General features: G+C 51.5%; 2 pseudogenes; both read right to left on the bottom strand.

Annotated features, from left to right (window-relative positions):
- Positions 1-1,775: 1,775 nt before the first annotated feature.
- LOC124580643 lies at positions 1,776-1,893 on the bottom strand (annotated as a pseudogene).
- A 4,021-nt stretch (positions 1,894-5,914) lies between these two features.
- On the bottom strand, positions 5,915-6,032 carry LOC124580642 (annotated as a pseudogene).
- Between the last annotated feature and the right edge of the window lie 224 nt (positions 6,033-6,256).

Genomic DNA, 6,256 nt, shown 5'->3' with positions numbered 1-6,256 from the left:
GTGGCGTGTGGGGACGGAGGGCGTCCTTGAAGGCGGCGTCCAGCGCTATCTGAAGGTAGTTCTGGAACGTCTGCCTGTAGTTGTTTTTCCGCTTGGCTCGCTTGTGTTCCTCCCAGAGATCGGTGAGGAACTGCACTCCGTCCGTTTGTTTTTTTGCGATTATGGCGTGCGCTGTCATCGCGAACGTCCACATGGTCGCGACGCGTTTGGGACGTGGGAAACCTTTTGCAGCCGGGATCGTGAGGGCTGTGGCTTCTATAGTTCGGTGATCCGCCCTGTTCATGAGCGCCACCATTTTCCTGCATGTCTCCCATATCGCCTGACTTGTCGGACATGTGAAGCGGTGTTCCGCGGTGTCGATCTCGTTGCACACTTCGCAGTGCGGCGACTCGCGCATGGCAATGCGCGCTAGGCGCTCGTTCGTCGGTATCTTGTTGTGTACGACTTTGTACCACGTGTCTCTAGCTTCCGGGGGTATGGCTTTCTCAGAGAGATTCTTCCAGACTTGTGGCCAGTCGTGGTCTGGAAGATTCGTCTCTGTTCTGCTTCTTCCTTGTTTGCCTCTCAGTGCACGATAGATTTTCGCTGCAGTTCTCATCTCTTTCACTGCTAGCGTGGATGAGATGTAGCTACTGTCCATTACTATCTGCTTCAAGTAGCGCATCTTGTAGGGTATTCTACTGACATCTACCGGCGCTTCCCCGGAATCGGGTCTGTGTTCTTTCAGTAGAGACGACGTGGTACAGTCTACACTTCTGTCCTCCATTTGTAGAGCTCGGTGGAGCAACAGTGCCGCGCATTTTCTCGTGACATCTATCAGGCCCAGCCCCCCTTCTTCTCTAGGGAGGGTGCTGGTGGCTTGCGACACTTTGAGAATTTCCCGCCTCCACAGCAGGTAGTATACAGCGCTTCCTATAGACTTCCCTATTTCTGTTGGTACGTTCATGACTTGTGCCATGTACCAAGCCTTCGCCAGGATCGTTTCGTTGATCAGCTGTGCTTTCTGATCCAACGTCAGGTTTCTGTTGGCGTGTGTCCTGACGAGTCCTCTCGTGGTGTTCAGGATGTTCCGCCAGTTCTCTGCGGCCATTTTGAGTGGGCAGGCCTGCAGCTGAACACCTAGAACTTTATATCTGTCGGTCACCTGGTACCATGGTCTGGCCTCTCTCAGTTTCCCGTTCCCTATCGGGACGAGCACGGTTTTTTTGGGGTTGGTTTTGGCCCCAGATGCCTTCCCAAAAGACTCTATTATTGGGAGGACTTTGTCGATGTCCTCTTTACCGTCCACGAAAATGCTCAAGTCATCGGCATATGCCATACATGTCACGTTTATATCGTTCAGCTTGTAGCCGTTGACGGTGGCAGCGAGTTTCCTGAGGACTGGGTCGAGGGCTACTGTGAATAGTGCCATCGACAGTGGGCACCCTTGCCTCACAGATTTCCCCAGTTTTATCGGCGTAGATGTCCAGCCGTTTACAGTAACTCTTGACGTGGCATTTGTTAACATGTTTTTGATGACTTGAGCGAATTCGGAGCCAAAACCCAGTCTTGCCAAGGTCTTCAGCAGGTACCGGTGACCGATCCTGTCGAAGGCCTTTTGGAAGTCTACAGAGATGATCGCTGCAGTCGCTCTGTTGGATGCGGCGTGGGCTATAACGTCTCTGTACGTGCAGACGGCGTCGAAAATGTTTCTGCCTAACACTGCACATGTCTGCCATGGGCTGATTGCTTTTTTGAGGGCGAGCTTCATATTTTCCGCGACGCATTTCGCTACGAGCTTGTAGTCCCGGTGTTCCCAGGCGGTCACCCATCCAAGTACTAACCGGGCCCGATGTTGCTTAACTTCGGTGATCGGACGAGAACCGGTGTTTTCAACATGGTATGGCCGTTGGCGTCCTTATACTGTAGCCGCGCCACAGAAGAAGCGTTCGCCTCTTCTCCCAACACACGCAATCGCCGCTTTCCGTGGCACATTTGACGCAAAGCATGTCTTTCCACCTCGAAGGTGGCGCGGAGTGCGCGCTCGCCTCGGCGTCTCATAGGCGACTGCCGAACCAAGGTGAGGCGCACAACACAGCTGCTGGATGCACCGCCTGTCATTCGTTTGGTGCGTGCGGCCTCCGACACTGGCTGGCGACGCACCTTGTTCCTGTTATCCGGCGCGGGGCTTGCGCGCGGTGTCCTGCTGGACCGACGGAAGCTTTCTCACCTGCCTGACACGCGCCGCGCTTCCAGATATTTGCGTAATTTGCGCGGTGCATTCTCGCCTGCCTCCCCTTCCGTCCCGACTTGTCCCGACTTTGCTCGACTGCCGCTCGCTGCCGCTCGGGTCGCGGTCCATTTGACAGCACAAGCGCGAGAAACGTCTGCGGGAGGACAAATGAATCAATTTATGATTACAAATCGAATTTGGAGCTGTACGCCGCTGCAGAACGATAGGCGCTATCGTATTTCGGAGCATACCGCCCGATTCGTACTGTTTTGTCGTTTTCAAAGACTTCCTGGCAAACTTGGTTAGCACATTCTCCTTCAAACTGAGTTAGTTGCTGCAGTTTCGTTTCTTACGGCCGTTTAAAATGCTTAGGGAAGTCTCTTTGTCACAACAGAAAGGTGGTATGGAAAGAGGGCTGGCAGGAGTAGCGACTAAAAAGCGAAAAACGAACACAGCCAGAGTTCCCAGGCGCTCACCCAACTGAGTCCTAACGTTGTTGCTTCACTTCGGTGATCGGACGAGAACGGAAGATTTTATTTACTTATTTTTTTGTTTGTTTGCTTGCTTGCTTGCTTGTTTTTGTTTATTTACTTTGTGGAATTTAGCACTGCTACAAAGCAGTAGGCGCTGACGTATTTCAAAACTCATCTGTCGATTCGTAGTGTGTTGTTATTTCCGAGGCGTTCTAGCAATCTTCTTTCGCGCATTCTTGCTCAAACTGAGTCCATTACTGCAATTTCGTATCTTACGTTTGATACAGTGGTTTAAAATGCTTGTGGAAGCATCTTTGTCAACACCTGAAAGTTAGTATGAAAAGAGGGCTGGCAGGTGCAGCGACGTAAAAATGAAAAAATGAGATAGAGCCAACAGCACCTTTTTTTTTTTTAAAACGTAATAAACTTTTATTTACAAAATAACAAATACAGTCATGAGATTCCAAGGTATTTTCAATTTCAATTTCAGTTAGTTATCGAGTCTTTTTCTTTTCTTTACTGATATGTAACTTTGTTGCAATTGTCTGTTTCATTATATTTTGTGCATTTGCAGGTTGATTTACACTGTTGCACTGATTTGTAAGTCAGTGGAGCAAGAATATTTCATTTTTCAGTTTTGTTTGCGTTTTTGTTAAATTTTATGGGTTATTGATTCAAACACTTCTAAGTTCTTTACTTTAGGTCGAGTTTTTGGTCTGGTGCCATTATGTGGCTTGTAGCTATTATTAGAGATGTCTTATTGGCTAAGGCTTACATTTAAGAGACAAAGGACAATGACAAATATGTATGAAAGAATATTATATACATATAGCGAGGTGTCCACGAGATGGTGGTTGAGGGGAAGAGAGCGAGAGAGGGAGAGAGAGAGAAATAGAGAGACAGAGAGAGAGAGAGAGAGAGAGAGAGAGAGAGAGAGAGAGAGGGCGATACGGAACACATTTGAAACATAATTAAAGAATAATTCTATAAGTGGACAACTATATTCTAGATAAGTTTAACATGATTAAATATGGATTGAATATAGATGTTTCTTTTGTTAGTCTACTCACATAGTCATCTTCGGCGTAGTGATGTTTCGCACATTTTTAAGAACGCTACCTGGATATGCCCTATATGTGAAGCCGTAGCACTGCGGACACTGTTGTTGCACTGCACAAATTTTATACCGAACTCACATTTAACACACAACACTTTGGGGGCGTTGGAGGGTCTCTGCATCGGTGACGACGGAGGCGTGGAGGACTAGGGGGGGGCGTGGTGTGGCGGCAGCGGTGTCGGCGGCGTCGGCGGCGCCGGCGGCGTCGGCGGCGGCGGCAGCGTCGGCGGCGACGGCGGCGGCAGCGGCAGCGGCGGCGGCGGCGGCGCCGGCGGCGGCGGCGGCGGCGGCGGCGGCAGCGGCGGCGGCGGCGGCGGCGGAGACGTCGGAGGCGGTCGTGGCGTGTGGGGACGGAGGGCGTCCTTGAAGGCGGCGTCCAGCGCTATCTGAAGGTAGTTCTGGAACGTCTGCCTGTAGTTGTTTTTCCGCTTGGCTCGCTTGTGTTCCTCCCAGAGATCGGTGAGGAACTGCACTCCGTCCGTTTGTTTTTTTGCGATTATGGCGTGCGCTGTCATCGCGAACGTCCACATGGTCGCGACGCGTTTGGGACGTGGGAAACCTTTTGCAGCCGGGATCGTGAGGGCTGTGGCTTCTATAGTTCGGTGATCCGCCCTGTTCATGAGCGCCACCATTTTCCTGCATGTCTCCCATATCGCCTGACTTGTCGGACATGTGAAGCGGTGTTCCGCGGTGTCGATCTCGTTGCACACTTCGCAGTGCGGCGACTCGCGCATGGCAATGCGCGCTAGGCGCTCGTTCGTCGGTATCTTGTTGTGTACGACTTTGTACCACGTGTCTCTAGCTTCCGGGGGTATGGCTTTCTCAGAGAGATTCTTCCAGACTTGTGGCCAGTCGTGGTCTGGAAGATTCGTCTCTGTTCTGCTTCTTCCTTGTTTGCCTCTCAGTGCACGATAGATTTTCGCTGCAGTTCTCATCTCTTTCACTGCTAGCGTGGATGAGATGTAGCTACTGTCCATTACTATCTGCTTCAAGTAGCGCATCTTGTAGGGTATTCTACTGACATCTACCGGCGCTTCCCCGGAATCGGGTCTGTGTTCTTTCAGTAGAGACGACGTGGTACAGTCTACACTTCTGTCCTCCATTTGTAGAGCTCGGTGGAGCAACAGTGCCGCGCATTTTCTCGTGACATCTATCAGGCCCAGCCCCCCTTCTTCTCTAGGGAGGGTGCTGGTGGCTTGCGACACTTTGAGAATTTCCCGCCTCCACAGCAGGTAGTATACAGCGCTTCCTATAGACTTCCCTATTTCTGTTGGTACGTTCATGACTTGTGCCATGTACCAAGCCTTCGCCAGGATCGTTTCGTTGATCAGCTGTGCTTTCTGATCCAACGTCAGGTTTCTGTTGGCGTGTGTCCTGACGAGTCCTCTCGTGGTGTTCAGGATGTTCCGCCAGTTCTCTGCGGCCATTTTGAGTGGGCAGGCCTGCAGCTGAACACCTAGAACTTTATATCTGTCGGTCACCTGGTACCATGGTCTGGCCTCTCTCAGTTTCCCGTTCCCTATCGGGACGAGCACGGTTTTTTTGGGGTTGGTTTTGGCCCCAGATGCCTTCCCAAAAGACTCTATTATTGGGAGGACTTTGTCGATGTCCTCTTTACCGTCCACGAAAATGCTCAAGTCATCGGCATATGCCATACATGTCACGTTTATATCGTTCAGCTTGTAGCCGTTGACGGTGGCAGCGAGTTTCCTGAGGACTGGGTCGAGGGCTACTGTGAATAGTGCCATCGACAGTGGGCACCCTTGCCTCACAGATTTCCCCAGTTTTATCGGCGTAGATGTCCAGCCGTTTACAGTAACTCTTGACGTGGCATTTGTTAACATGTTTTTGATGACTTGAGCGAATTCGGAGCCAAAACCCAGTCTTGCCAAGGTCTTCAGCAGGTACCGGTGACCGATCCTGTCGAAGGCCTTTTGGAAGTCTACAGAGATGATCGCTGCAGTCGCTCTGTTGGATGCGGCGTGGGCTATAACGTCTCTGTACGTGCAGACGGCGTCGAAAATGTTTCTGCCTAACACTGCACATGTCTGCCATGGGCTGATTGCTTTTTTGAGGGCGAGCTTCATATTTTCCGCGACGCATTTCGCTACGAGCTTGTAGTCCCGGTGTTCCCAGGCGGTCACCCATCCAAGTACTAACCGGGCCCGATGTTGCTTAACTTCGGTGATCGGACGAGAACCGGTGTTTTCAACATGGTATGGCCGTTGGCGTCCTTATACTGTAGCCGCGCCACAGAAGAAGCGTTCGCCTCTTCTCCCAACACACGCAATCGCCGCTTTCCGTGGCACATTTGACGCAAAGCATGTCTTTCCACCTCGAAGGTGGCGCGGAGTGCGCGCTCGCCTCGGCGTCTCATAGGCGACTGCCGAACCAAGGTGAGGCGCACAACACAGCTGCTGGATGCACCGCCTGTCATTCGTTTGGTGCGTGCGG

The sequence above is a fragment of the Schistocerca americana genome, unplaced genomic scaffold (genome assembly GCF_021461395.2).
Source record: "Schistocerca americana isolate TAMUIC-IGC-003095 unplaced genomic scaffold, iqSchAmer2.1 HiC_scaffold_338, whole genome shotgun sequence".
In the NCBI taxonomy this organism is placed as follows: domain Eukaryota; kingdom Metazoa; phylum Arthropoda; class Insecta; order Orthoptera; family Acrididae; genus Schistocerca; species Schistocerca americana.
Note: the sequence above shows the minus strand (reverse complement) of the source record. Positions and strands in the feature narration are given on the sequence as shown.